This window comes from Lissotriton helveticus, chromosome 1_1 (genome assembly GCF_964261635.1).
Source record: "Lissotriton helveticus chromosome 1_1, aLisHel1.1, whole genome shotgun sequence".
Taxonomy (NCBI): Eukaryota; Metazoa; Chordata; class Amphibia; order Caudata; family Salamandridae; genus Lissotriton; species Lissotriton helveticus.
The window spans coordinates 2,050,041,221-2,050,056,652 of NC_136057.1; the positions used below are offsets into that span (position 1 = coordinate 2,050,041,221).

The 15,432-nt window shown below is 45.1% G+C and overlaps 1 protein-coding gene across 1 annotated transcript in view; it reads left to right on the plus strand.

Annotated features, from left to right (window-relative positions):
- LOC144766461 (vitellogenin-1-like) overlaps window positions 1-15,432 on the plus strand; it is a 1,095,729-nt gene that overhangs the window by 20,974 nt on the left and 1,059,323 nt on the right. The gene's annotated exons all lie outside the window — the stretch shown is intronic.

Consider the following 15,432-nt stretch of genomic DNA (forward strand, 5'->3'; position numbering starts at 1 on the left):
CTGTAAAATTCTGGATACGGAGGGCTCCTCACAGTCAGTTATCCAGAGCTTCCCACTGTTGGCCCTTCCGTAGGATCAAGTTGGTCCGTTGGTAAAGAGGGTATAGACGGAGGGCCCACTGAATTGGGAGTCCCATTCAGGCTCCTGTCTGGGGTATCCATTTGAGCCAGGCAAGAACTGGCTGAGTATTGGCCAGCATGCAATAGATTCGGTGGCCCCCCTCCCTCAGGCACAAGGCATTTGTTTTGCCAGAGTTAGTCAAGAGACAATAGCTTTGACCTCTCCCTTAGAAGTCACCCATTTGAACAGGGGACTAGCACCAACACCAACCTTTGTGCTAATCACAACAGGGTGTTTTGATTGCTCCTCCAAAACAGTAAAGGGGTGTTTGGGACCTCCTCATCCTTTCCCTCCTTTAGCTCCTCTGACTCCTTTGACTCCTCTCCCTCTCAAAGACTTAGGTCCCAACAGAGTGCTGCCCTTGGTTGAGTTGAGATCTGAAGCCTCCACCAGTTTGTTTAGTTCCCTGCGCTGCTCAGAGTGCTTTAATTGGGCATTATCTGAGATGATTGGAGAGGAATAAATAGCTTCCGATGCAGAGGATTGCTCTACTGACAGCTTTGTTATGGATGTGACAGGAGGTTCAGTCACACCTAAACTCAGTGAGCTCTGAGGCTCAGAGCAGCCCGAAGGGTCAGCTAACAGACTAACGTCCATGTCATCAAATACTGTTAAACCTCTGTTGCTTACACTCAGTTACAAGCATGCGAGTGGTACAGATAGGGCACTGAATGGCAAAGTGGTACTGGAGCTAGCAGTTACAGGATTAACAAAAGCTGTCAACTCAGGTTCTTGCTCAATGATCTTAATGTGAAAGGAGGTAGTTCCCCCATTAGTCCTTTGAAGTTCGAGAGGCAGGTGTACTTTGCCGGCAGCCGGGTTATCCGGGGCATCAACTTTAGCGCTCCAGCGTGAGTACATTCGCCATGTCTAATCCTGGAATAGAGTTCTCTGATCCGCAGGACTGGAGTAGACCACCGGCCCTCCTGGAACGTAGCAAGCAGATAATCGGCTTACCGAGTGGAGAGCCAGGAGCCACCTCAGATGCCAGAGCTAATTCTTTCCATGTTTCTCTGTTCATTTCAGTGGTAGCCAAGATCCCGTGGGCTGCAGCCACCATCACTGCCTCTTCAATTTGTCCATGTCCTTTCTGGGCAGTGGGTCATTGAGGGGCCATACTGAGCCCCGCCACAGCCTGCCTCAAGTTAGAGCTGAAGGCGGAGTTGGAGCGGGTGAAGCCGGCCGCCATATATAGGTCGACAGCAGACCACCTTTTCTACCTATTCAATCGAATGAAGCCACGAGCCACAGTAGCTCAAAGCCGGCACATCCGTACCCGCACCCAAGGTACCAGAAATGTCAGTCCTTCTTTTTTGGGCTATAAATCTTTAAGTATTAGATTGTCTCAAAGTCCATTCTCATTTCACTAGTTTCCTTTAGAAAATGCTTCCCACGTACGAAGTAAAAAGGAGAGACGCCAGGGGTTGAAGGAATCTGTGGGAGAAGGCTACGGGTGGTGCTTTCCTTTGTGGAGTTGATCCACCATCTTCCTTCGCCAGAAAGTCCCCCATGTGTATTTGTAAAGAATACTATCACCCACAAGGGTATCCTGACGCTAAGCAGGTGTGTGTGCCTAGCCCTGCCTATGGTAGGTTGGTTAATTGAAAATCCAGGTCTTCAGCTTCAAGTGGAATCCAAGAAGGGACAAGCAAGCTCTGATGTAGAGTGGGAAGCTGTCCCACACTTTAGAAGCAATATAAAAGAAAAGCTATCCTGCTGATTTGATTCTCTGTATGCTTGGAATGTCTGCAAGAATGAGTTGTGAGGAGTGATGTGTCTCAGTGGTTGGTGGAAGGTAATGCAATAGTTCAGGTAGAAGGGGCCCATGGTGAGGTGCTCTTGTCGAGGATCACTACCTCTGTGTTGTTGGTGTTGAGCTTAAGACAGTTGATTTTCACCCAGATAGCGTCTTTGGTCATACAGGGGGTGAACTTGTTTCTTGTGTTGTGGGTCTTCTCCCAAGATAGAGTATTGTGTTTAATTAGCCTTGGTTTATTGCGTTTAATCAGCCTTGGTTTATTTCTCAGAGGAGTTTACTTTCAGGGCTCTACAGCAATGCTCTATTAGTCTGCCTATCATATTTCAATGACATTGAATCATGGTTTTGCAATCTCAAGGAGTAGTTCAAGCACAAATGCTCATTATTTTCTCGCTCATTCATTGTGACCACACAGTGGAGATTTTAATGATAGTTAAATTTCAGCCTTTCTTTTTATTCCAAGCTTGCTGCCTTGACTTCTCAAAGTGCTGTGATGGGTCTGACATGTTTGATCTGCATAAACTGGATGTATGATGCTTTCTATGGACCTGCAAGAATTGGTTTAAGTTAACTGGGAATTATTTCTGTTCTTTTTGTGAAAGGTGAGGACAGCAGATTTAAGTGTTGTCACATAGGATGATTTACTTATTCAGACAATAATTCAGATAGTACTGCCAGTTTTCTGCCAGTTTTCAATCAGAATCCTAATTGCAGATATTGCCCCCTTCCAGTATTAGGTCCCAGCCATGTGTGGGATCAGTAAAGCTGAATTTCCAAACATGTGCCATTTAGTTGTTCCAATACATCATGGGGCTGGCTATCGTTTAGGGGCTGATTACAATCTCAGCTGAAAAGCCTCCAAACAAGATCATCGGTTTCATTTTCAACTGCCTAATTACAAATTAGGTGGTCAGAAGTTAAACCGACCGGTCATTCTGGCTGGCTTCCAACGGGCAGTCGGAACCGGCCCGTAATCCATATGGACAGCATTTTAAGTTGTCCGCATTATGATGCAGGGTTTCTGGCAGGTTTTCCATGCCGGGCTATCCGACATAGAAAGCCTGTTGGGAAGCGTGTTTGGTGGCCCCTAGCAGGACCCCTTCTGTTTGTGGCCTCGGGTTATGGCCGACGGATCCCTGCACCATGTGGCAGGCACCCTGATGCCTGCCAAGTGGGGCAGGGATGAACACAACCTCTCATTTCCCTATGGGAGCTTGTGCCACAGCCGGTTTACCCATTCTCCCATAGGGAAATGTGAGTATGCGACTGCACCATGTGCGGTTGCATCGTAATTAGGCAGTCGGACCGCCAACCAGAGGTTAGTCGGTACTATTACCGCAGCAGTGTCGGGAAGATGCAAGTCCGCCCGACATTGTAATAAACCCATTAGTATCTCACATAGTTATTTACTGAAGTTGCACCCCCATATCCATGGGGTATGTCCTCCGGGCACTGGGAGAAATAGTCTGTATCCAGTTCAATAAAACAAATATATTCTGTTGGTTTTGATACGGTTTAGTATTGTTATAACATCACAAATTTTTTAGGGAACTTCATTTCCCAGAATGCATTTTTTCACAGAACCCAGAATTTCTCAATCCATTTCTCAATCCCACTGCATTTCGGCCATGATCCTTCATCTGGGGATTATCTGTGAATTAAATGTTATCCACTTTAAATCTATTCATACAGAAGAATACCTATTTGTTATATAGATGTGAGCGATTGTGGTCATGAGTGACATCAGGAGCATTAATGGGTGACTGTGAGTGGTGATACATACCATGCATCTAAGGTGTGGTTGATCATTAATGCGCAAGAAAACTTAACTGTTAAACTCAAGTGTTAAAGACCTTGTCAGATATCGGGGTGAATAAATGCACCAGTGCTATTTTAAAATGCAAGCAAAGCGGTGGTTCGTGTTCTTCGTAAATCAGAAGTAGTCTTGAGGCATCTCATAAAGCATGTCATGCAAAAGCGGTATCATACACAAATAACACCATGCAAAAACAATAAGGGGTACTGAACGTTAGTCTACGATTCCATTAGTGGATGGTGCCGCTCTTCTAATGTTTAACAAGTTAACGCCCATGTAAGGGATCGTTTACTTCGCTTACCGCTTTGGTTGTTCGAAAGAGCTAATCTGATCTCGATGATTCGGATGCTGTTCTCCACGGTGAGGTTGGTTAAAGTGAAAGGTGAGGACAGCAGATTTAAGTGTTGTCACATAGGATGATTTACTTCTTCAGACAATAATTCAGATAGTACTGCCAGTTTTCAATCAGAATACTCAAAATCCTATCTCATTGCCGGATGTTCAGTTTTAATCGATGTGAAGTGAAGTGCGCATAGAAAGCGGATAATATATCCTAAAGCATGTGAATAAAAATGTGCAATAAAAAAAGTGTAAATAAAAGTAAACGTAGTTACGATTTTAGCAGATACAACGCTAAAATCTGAGTATTAATAGTACTTCATACCATGTTGATGAGTAATAAAAGGGTGTGTTGACTCCGTTATATACGGTACTGAGACAAGTAGTTGGACCAATCATATAGGTAAACAATAAGAAACATGATGAATGAATATGAGACATATGAAAACAAGGTCTATGATGCCACTCAATAGAGGTCGAAACATGCTTGTAATCGTAAATACAGTCTTATAAGGCAGGCTTATAAGTAACACTGGAATTCCATACGTTTGTTCATCCCGTTGGGTTTCAAGGAATTCAGGTGGCTGATCCAGAACTTTTCGCATTGAAGCAATAAGTTGTGGTTGTCTCTTCCTTCCTGTTTGTCTATGACTTCCAAGACACAAAATTTTAATTGACTAATATTGTGGCCGGCTTCAGCAAAATGTTGTGCAACTGTAGATTTAATTTGCTTAACCCTTATATTGATTTTATGTTCATTCATACGTGTCTTGATTTTCCCTTCGGTTTGCCCGATGTAGGGTTTTCCACACAGGCATTTTAGCATATATACCAAATTCGGAGTGTCGCATGTGGCGTTAATCCTTAATTTGATTTTGTATCCTTTCATTGGGTGGGTGATGTATGATCCCTTCATCAAACTGTTGCAGTTCCAACAGGGAATGTTGCCTTTAAATACGGTTTGCACTGCTGAATAGTTTGTGCTTTTTATTATTTTTCCAACATTTTTACACCTACTATATGCAAAAATGGGTTCTTCTTCAAAGATGTAGTTAAAGTCTTGTTCAAGTCTCAGGATGGACCATTGTTTTTGTCGGACAGCCAACCAGAGGTCGGCCGGTACTATTACCGCAACAGTGTCGGGAAGATGCAAGTCCGCCCGACATCGTAATAAGCCCATTAGTAACTCATAGATATTTAGTCATTTTGATTCTGTTGTCTACTAGGTGCAGATCAAGGGAATTAAGTGCTCGGGACAGTACATATAGAGCTGGATTGTGTTTTATATATTGTTGAACCTGTAACTGGTACAGATGTACATTTATTTATATGTTTGAGTTGTTGGTTAACTTGTATAACAGTAGGATCATCTAAAATGGTAGAACCATACAAGGCCGGACTGGCTACCGGGCAGTTGTGTGTGCTGCCGAGCTAGGGGTTAATTTCTCTGTGGTGGGGGGTTATTCAATTGATGGGGACCTGCGTGCGATTTGAAATAAAAAAAGCAAAACGAATTTCGTTTTGCACACGCATGTCCCCATCAACGAAATTAGCCCCCAGCATCGCAGCACACACAACTGCCCGGTAGCCAGTCCGGCCCTGGAACCATAGGTCTTCAAGGCATATTCTGGGGCATGAATATGTTTGGCAACCTTACGTTGTCCCTTGTTGCTCCTGGAGACTCCCCTAGCAGCAGCCAATCACGCTGCGAGAGGGCGGAGCTGAGGGCGGGGAAACGACTTCAAATGCAGTGTGCCAAGCGGGAGCGCAGCGGAGACGCCAGCGGCGCGCCAAATGCAAACCCGTCTGCGCCCAGCCGCGCCCAGGGGCCAGTTACAATGCCCTTATTACCACTTACACCTCGGAAACGCTTAAAGGCTTGCATTCTGTCGATTCATATCCAACTAATGACACCTTGTCACTTCTCTCCGATTTTGAAATTCTGACTAACCGCATTACTTTCCCAGAAATACAGATGCTCACTGCTTATCAGAGACCCTCACATAAAACAGTCTAGGTCAGGAAGCATACCTTTAACGGTCTACTATCTTAACACCCGCTCTCTTGCTAAACATAGGTTAGATATCCTCTCCCTGCTGATCTCAGATAAACCTAGTGTCCTTCTGTTAACTGAGACATGGCTTACTGATGACTCTGGCCCTGATATGTTAGCAGCCATTCCTAACAACTATTATATTATTCACGCTAATCGCCCATCAGACAAACAAGGTGGGGGAGTGGCAGCCATTATCCACACCGATTTTAGGTTTTGCTCTCTACCTAGTCTTTCTCTTAAAGACACTGAAAACATTGTAATAAAGCTTGAATCCCCCCATAACTGTTTTGTCTGTGTGCTACTTTATAGGCCCCCTAATAAGATGCCTTCTTTTCCTTTAGCACTTACTGATCAGATGGCGAAATTAGTAACTGACCATGCTAAAGTTATGCTTGTGAGTGATTTTAATTATTGGTTAAATGACCCTCATTAAGGTCCACATTCGTTCGAAATGACGAACCTCCTTACAAACTTAAACTTCACTCAACAGGTACTTTCTCCCACTCACCAGAAAGGGCACATTCCGGATCAAGTCTGGACTAATGGCATGACTACTTCCACTCCTATCATTGCGCCTTGTTGTTGGTCCGATCACCATCTACTGAAATTTACACACAGTTTCTTGCCGATTGAGAAACCTAGCATGCCCAAAGGTGGCCTTGTTAGGAAATGGAACTCTATAAATAAAGAAGATTTCCTCTTCATGCTTTCTGACACTGCTCCGTCTCAGGGGACAGATATCGAGGCCACAGAAGCTAATGTTTCTGAATGGCTACTGAACGCCAGCAATAAGCATGCTCCCCTGACGGGGCTAAAATCAGTTCATCTGATTGATGCACCAAGATGGTTTTCCTCTGAGCTTAAAAACCAGAAACTGTTGTTATGTCAACTAGAGACAGTAGCGCTCAAAATATTGCCTGGACAAAAAACATATCTACATTGTTGCTAGGAAAGAAAATAAGAAATGTATACTGACTGCTTTCCTCACGTATCACCAATTCCAACAAAAATTCTAAAGAAATATTTAATATAGTTAATGAACTCTCCAATCCAGAGAGGATCCTACTGAAGGCTCCACCATACCAGACATTATGCGATTCTCTCAATGATTAATAAAATCACCGCTATAAAGGGCAATATCCCCAAGTATTCTCTCATTCCTAGCTCCCCTGCTCCAGCCACCAGCAATAAAACGCTTAGTCACTTTCCTAGTATTAATACTGAAACCTTCCAGAAACTCCTAACTAAGGTTAAATCGGGTGCTCCCTCTGACTGCTGCCCCCCCACATACTTAAAGACTGCCTTACAGCCCTCCCTGACCCTGCACTTACCCTTTTGAATGACTCCTTATCTTCTGGCCAAGTTCCCATGGCTTTCAAGAAAGCCATAGTGGTACCCCTACTAAGGAAACTAGGAGCTGATCCCACGCTCCTATCCAATTATCGTCCAATTTCTTTACTTCCATTTCTTGCCAAGATACTGGAGGCCCACATAGCAAGCAGCCTTTCCAATTTTCTGGAAGAATCCAAATACCTTGATCCTCATCAGGCAGGGTTTCGGCCGGCCCATTCCACCGAAACTGTCATATCGGCAGTCCTGAATACTCTCCGGGATCGTGCTGATATGGGCTCCCCCCATGCTCTGGTACTACTGGACCTATCCGCAGCATTTGACACGGTCGACCATACTATTTTGGTCGACCGTGTCAGACTCGCGGGTATTGGAGGCGTGGCTGCTCGCTGGCTTACTTCATTTCTGGATGACAGGTCTCAGGCGGTTTGCCATGGTCCTTTCCTGGCTCCTGCGCGTAAAATCACTTGTGGAGTCCCACAGGGCTCGGCACTTTCCCCGCACCTGTTTAATATTTACATTTCTCCCCTGATTAAATCTCTTATAGATAGAAATGTGACAGTCTTTAATTATGTGGTTGATCTACAGCTGGTCTTTAAGAGAGATGGATCCCATAGCTCTGTGTTGGACTTTCAGGCTACCATGCTACATATACAACAGTGGATGGACCATGACCATCTTAAATTAAACCCAGGGAAAACAGAGATTGTTTTGACTGGGGACAGCCATTAATTTTGGAGCCCATATTATTGGCCTCCAGCGCTGGGTCCTTTACCTTCCCCATCTACCTCGGCAAAAACCTTGGGAGTCTCCCTGAATAACGAGCTCATACTAAAATCACAGGTCGGCAATGTGATTTCTAAATGTTTTTTCCAGTTGCGAAAGATTAGGAAGATACACCGGTTCTTCACCCATGATGCCCTAATCCAGATCATAATTGCCACTGTTATGTCACATTTAGATTATGCTAACTCGGTATACTTAAGAATGTCTCTCTATCTTTTCAAACGGCTGCAGTTGGTTCAGAACCAGGCAGCACGGCTGATCTCTCGACAACCAAGATGGCAACCAGTTATGCCCGTGCTAAGGAAACTACATTGGCTTCCTATCCTCCAGCGCTGTGCATTTAAAACGGGCTGCCTTGTATTTATAGTATTGCAGGGCAAAAGTCCTGCATTTATCAACAGACTGATTCTCAGACATACTCCAATACGAAACCTCCATTCTGCCCATCTCTCACTACTCACCATCCCTACTTTCAAAAGAGTTAGACAGGGAGGCCGCAGATTTGCAGTCCTTGCTCCTAAACTCTGGAATTCATTCCCCCTGGAAATTCGGTCCTGCACTGACATCTTGCAGTTCAGAGGCCTTCTTAAGACCTGGCTGTCTGTGCAACCATATAATTAAACTTTTTTTTTTGGTAGTTACTCAGTCTATCTAGCTCCATGAAGCCACCCGGTGAAAGTGCGCTCTATAAATGCCCATTAACATTAACATAACATTAACATACTTCTGCTTTGACTAGAAACTGTTTAGCTGGATAGATTTGGAAATCTGAGGTCCCTCCCCATATTTTGTGTCTCAGATCAATAGCACATAACTGGAGTTGTTTGAGCATCCTCTTCAGTCATTTTTCTTTTTATTTGTGTTTTTATCCTTTTATTTTTTGTGACTACCAATGTGGTATTAAGCGTTCTTCCTCAGTGGGATTAAGAACTTTTATGGCATTTTGGACCCCTTGAATCTTCTGTTATTCAGTTTCATGAAGGTGTTTGCAAAGGTGCTGACCCCTTACTTCCAAACAATATTTTTTTTGTTAGGTTGCACCATCCGGTCTCTTGATGAGAGTTTGATCATCTCATGTTGTTATACAGTCATGGTTCAGGCATCAGATTCTGCCTCCCTGCATCACTGAGGGCTTATTAAGCAGCTCTGTTTTATACACTCCTATTCAATCGAAGATGTATTGGTAACAGATTAACCACTAGAAATACCTTGGACCTGTAAGCTGAGGATTTTATACCTCTTCTGGAGTTCCTTTTCCTATGTGATATTTAAGTTGATCTTAACGCAGAACTTCAAAGAAAGCATGCTGCTTTCACAGGTGCGATCACCCCAATTCAATCTCTGTCATGCTTGCCATGCTACTCTGGTAATGCTAAATATCAATAGGGCAACCCTCTGTTCCTCGGGAACTGAGTGTCCTATACTATTCAAACAAACAATACGTTCTGTATGATAACTTTCTAGTTACTTATAAAAAGTTAACATAGAAAAGAAACATAGAGGTCCGAATGGCATAATTACTAAAAATGATACATATTTGTTCAATAAAGCAACATAAATTTCTATGTATTACGCATTAAGGTGCTCCATATGTGATAGGTCAAGGAACGCGCTTGTGCAATAAGCTTGTCCAAGGTACCCAAATCTATAGTCCCTCATTGGTTGGCCAAGTACATCACTTCATAAATTCCCCAAGATCCAGAAATTGATTGGTACAGGCTAAGTATAAACCCATTAACATTTCCACCCCCTTAGAAAGCATGTGCTTTGTCTACATCATAGCGGGTCCTTATCAAGACTGTATATGGAATGACCTATGAGCTGGAGCATGTCATGTCAGACCTCATGTATTAAAGATTACTAAACACAAGTATGTACCATGAAACCAGGTTTACACTCACCTGGAGTCACAGAAAGGCTGAGTTTGACCTTGATTTCAATGATGTTACCCCATATGTATAAGACAATTACTCACACTCTCATCCATTTACCCATAAGTATGCCTATATATATATAAAAGAATATAAAATCATGTATATCATCAGGAAATATACCACACCCATTGTTTAGGTGGGTAGAAAAAAGATGTACAAAGCACTCACCTGATTTGGTAGGATTGTGTGCTGAATTAATTACATCTCAACCAATTGGGGGCAAGATGGCCGTGTAGACGCTTCTACTAGTCCTCCCGTCGGCCTCCATTAATCCGTTCTCATCCTGGGCACGTTGGCTGCTGATTACCCTCCCGTGGCGCAGGCAATAAATGCCTATACTCCCAGCAACTACCTGCTAATTTACTTAGTGGGACATTAAGCAGACTGGAGCGGCAGAGGACAACTGGAACCCGGCAGCCGTCTTATCTCGAATCTCGCGGGGACTGGTTTCAGCAAATAGAATCCGCCTCCTGTACCAAGCGCCAGGAAGAGCACGAGGGGCTGCTGCCTGACTTAATCAGTTCCCTCCGCACGGCAGCGATGCCAGGGTGCACCAGGCTCAACTGTGGTGACCCAGGGGAAGGAGGACAAACGTTGCTTCCTGGATCAGGACCAAGCACAATCGGTGCTAGGGCCTGATAGCGGAGGTGCTGTGGAAGTGACCGTGCCTCCCCTGGAGTACACCCGATAGGGAGAGGTGCACAGCTTTGACGCGGTGGCACAGCTCCAAATAAATAAACTAGGAGGCCGGCCCCTGGAAGTTCCTGAAGTCTGCAGAGCCTACTCTTGGTGGGAGCCAGGGGAAACAAGTGATGACAGAGGGCCCCTAGAAGCATAAACCCCTACCTACCTACCTAGACTGAGGTAGCACGATGCGCCTGGATGAATGGAGCCTTCATAGTGAAGTATTGAGTGGGCCTGTGGCACTTGCACGGTGCAGGACCCTAAAAAATGTACAGCTCAGCTTGAAAAGTGCTGGAGGCCTGGTGCTGGCGCTGGAGTGCTTCGCGAAGTGGCATATCTTCTCTAATTTGAGCTGCCCTGAATGTGTGGGGGTATACATTTGCCATGGATGGCCTAGAGGGTGATATGAATTTTGGCAACAAAAGAAAGAGGGTAGAAAGGAGCCCCCACACTGCCACATTGAACGACGAGAAGCAGTGGACATTAGAGCAAGGGAAGAGCACTCGTGTCCCCCTGAACCCTTGAATGAGCACAAAACTTGGCATCATGTTTAATGATAAGGGGACTAGAGTCGCTCAAATGAACAAAATATCGAACTATGCGCACCCTCTCCCAGCTGAACAAGGAGGGCAGGCGATGCCCCTGACGGAACAACCAGGAACCGCACAAGACGCAGTAGACCCAATACCATCTATCTAGATGTACTGGCAGCTATTCATACTACCTGTGACAAAATGGTACATAAAATAGCTACGGTCGCAATCGGGGTCAATCTTCTCCGCTGTGACCTCCGCAAGGATGAATGTGTGGAGGACGCAGACGGGAGATCATGCATAAATAATCTACGTTTTATAGGCTTTCACAAAAAAGTAGAGGGACCGTCCGCTGAAATACTTTTGGAGGATTGGATTACAACCACTGTAGCCCCAAAAACGCTCTCCAAGTTCTTTACCATGTGAGGGCACACAGAGCAGTAATGCCCCACGCAGACTGGGCGCACCACCATGAGCTATAATTATCAGACTTTTCAATTTCTGGGACAGGGACGCAATTTTGCAAATCACACGCACCTGCAGCCCGCTCATGTTTAAGGGACACCAGATCTCACTTTACCCAGACTCTACCCAACAGGTACAGGACCACAGGAAATCCGTCTTGGAGGTGAAGCGTCACCTCAAGGATCCGAACGTTGAATAGAGATTGAGGGTCAGATGTACGACCCTTTGATTTAGTGGCTCGCAATTTGCGACTCACTGCGAGTCGCAAATTGCGAGGCGCTAAATTAAATGTACAGCAGTGTTATTACACGGTTTTCCGATTCCCAATGGGGTCACAAATTGCAAGGCTCATTATTATTAATGACCTCTTGCAATTTGTAAAACCATTAGGAATGCCAGCCCTCCCAGGGATGGTGGCCTGGTGGGCTCAGCAGGCCACCATGTCTGGCACTGCTTTTTAATAAAGCAGCTATTTTTAAAAAATGCAGCCCGTTTTCCTTAAAGGAGAATGCGATGCATTTAAGAAAAAATGAAACATTTTCATTTCATTTTTCAAGGGCAGGCAGTGGTCCCTGGGACCACTGCCTGATATTTTTAGAGACAGTAACAAAGTGAGAGCCTTCTAAATTGCGACTGCAATACCACCCTCTTGAAGAGGGTGGTAATTTGCAAGTGTTTTGTGACCGCAATTGCGGTCACAAAACATTCACACATAGCATTGCAAATGCAATTTGGAAGGGAACGCCACTTTCTAATTGCGACTTGCAGTTCCTAAATAGCGAGTTGCTAATAAATTGTGACTCACTATTTAGGAATTGTACATGGCCAACGATGATTTTGCATGCGCAAACGGGTTCACAAACCCATTTGCGCATGCAAAATCACGTTGTACATCTGGCCCTCTGTTTCCCTGCCAAACTAAGGGTTGAAAGCAACGGGAAGACATTGTTCTTCTTCTCGGCAGCGGAAGTCAGCAATTGGTTGGACTCCTGAGGACACTCTGGGGGGTCTGGAGCTACCTCCACAGACCTGCCATGGCCTAATGTCTCGAAACGTCCACCACAGTATAGGGGATTGCAGAGCCCATGGATGAAAAGTGGCAAAATACGCATTCCAGGAAGAATCCAGGTATGTCCAGACAGCACCCTACAGGAGTCGGACATTTTCCCTGAGTCAGGGTGATCTGGCCAGGCACAACTGTTAGTCAACAACACCAGCTAAGACGATGATGGCTAGGGAAGAAATCGTCATTAAGAACAAATGGACATGGATGTTTGGGCTGTATAAGTACATTAATGTTTGCTGAGGGAAGTGATTATAATTTAGTAGAAGCAGGAGGGTAATTTTCAACGATTTATGGGAAAGGGAGCCCTAATACACAGAATATATGAACCGACGGGGGGCTCGCCCCCCCAGAGATCAGCACCCAGTTGGGAGATAGAGGCATGTCCTTGCACCACAGTGGCAAGCCTACCACTTGCATTGCAGGAGACTCTTACACTGTTTTAGTTGTTCATTATGGAATGTATAGACACTCGAAAGTATAGAATGAAGATTGAATTCTATGTGCTTATCTGATTCATGTTTGGGAGGGTAATGGGGCGCCGCATGCTAATCTTTTCCTATATCACTCTGTGGATGCTGAAGAGAGGTATATTATCTTACATGGGAGGTTAGATGGCAAGGAGTTGCGCATTATATATGTACATGCCCCAAATGATGACTGCTCATCCTTCTTCCCCATCATGAAGAGAGCAGCAGCCCCATATCTGGGGACATCCATGCTGCTGGTGGGTGATGTGAATTGCGTCCTTGATGGAACAGCGGACTGCGAGCCCCCGCGATCCCATACCAAACCCCGACTTACGGAGATCCTCCGAGATGTTATAGCGGGCATTTATCTGGTGGATGTATGGTGTCAACAACACCAATCAACTCAACAGTTTTCCTGCTATTCCCCTGCGTACGGCACCTTTAGTAGGCTAGAGAACTGGCTCCTCTCACTGGGACCAGAAGTGCAGGGAATAACCTATCTACCCAGCTACCTCTCCAACTACTCACCCATTCTACTCAGTTTAAATGGTACAGGAACTTATTCTGCCATACCACTGTGGAGACTCTGGACTGAGGCACTATCGGACCCTTGATTTGCTGCTGCAATATCAGAAGCCTTAGGAAGGTATTTCGAGGAATATTGGGGATTGGCCTCGAGTTGAGCACTCAAATGGGAAGCCATGGAAATGGTAATCAGGAGGATATGCATTAAAACACTGTATGGAGTTCGACGGCAGCTGGAACAAAATATTACTAAACGAGAAGCAATGTTAGGGGTGTTGGAGAGGAGCCTTCCGGCGGTCCCACATAGGTTGGAGGAATGGCAGCGGTCATGGGAGGTGGTACTCCTAGATCTGCATTGACTAGAAGAACATGTGCACACCGCGCAGTAACAGAGATTACACATAGAGGGTGATAAAACTGGAGCCATATTGGCCTGCCTCGTTAAACAAGAGACCGTTAGCAACCCCATTGTACAGATTAAAGGTAGCAAAGTGAACTTGATATACTCACAGAGGAAGCAATTGTGGAGGTCCCGGCTGACCATTTGGGGAAAGTGTATGAGCAATGACCCTCTACACTGCAAGTAATGATCTGAGATTTTTTGGACTTGGTTGAGCTCCCGCAGTCAGACGTAGGAGTGCAGGAGACCCTAAATGCCCTGATGCAATAAGATGAGCATCTTTTGGCTATCCAGCACCTTAAAACAGCTAAAAGCCTTAGAGCCGATGGTCTACCTGCAGAGTTATACAGGAGATTCACCCCTTTGCTGGCCAACCATCTTCTGGAGGTTTATAATCAAGCAATTGCGCAAGGGGTACTTCTGCATTCCTTGAGGGAGGCCCTAGTTTCCATGATACCAAAATCTGACAGAAACCCCTTGTTAGCCAACTCATATAATCCAATCTCCTTATTAAATATAGATGTAAAAATACATAGTGGTATTTTGGCAGCGCACCTTCTCTCCTGGGTGTCAGATTTTGTTCTCATGTACCAAGAAGGTTTTATAACCAAGCACAGCACCATGCATAACCTGTGGAGCCTGCCACATATTTGGCATGCCCCGTGTTTAGCAGAAGATGGCATTGTTGGACATAGAACAGGCCTTCAACTCTGTGGAATTGTCAAGTCGATGTCAGGTCCTCCAGAAGACCAAAGCCGGAGGGGAGTGTCACAGAGTGGGTCAGGTGAGATTTATACAACCCCTATGGTAAGAATAAGGGTGAGAAGCTTGGTTTCCGAGCCATTCATGCTAAGCAGAGTCACTTAACAGTGATGTCCGCTCTCCTCACTTCTGTTCGCTTTGGCAATGGAGCCAATTTCGGCGACTTTGAGGGACAGACTAGGAGAATGGGGAGTTAGGCTAGGGGAGACCAAGCATGTGGTCTCTTTATATGTCGACGACACTTTAGTCTAACTATGGCAGCCGACAACCATGGCACCGCTCCTGCTGGCAGAGCTGCGGAGATTTGGAGAGGTGTCTGGTCGCGTGCTCAACGTGGGGAAACCCAAGTTCATTCCCATATGCAGACTAG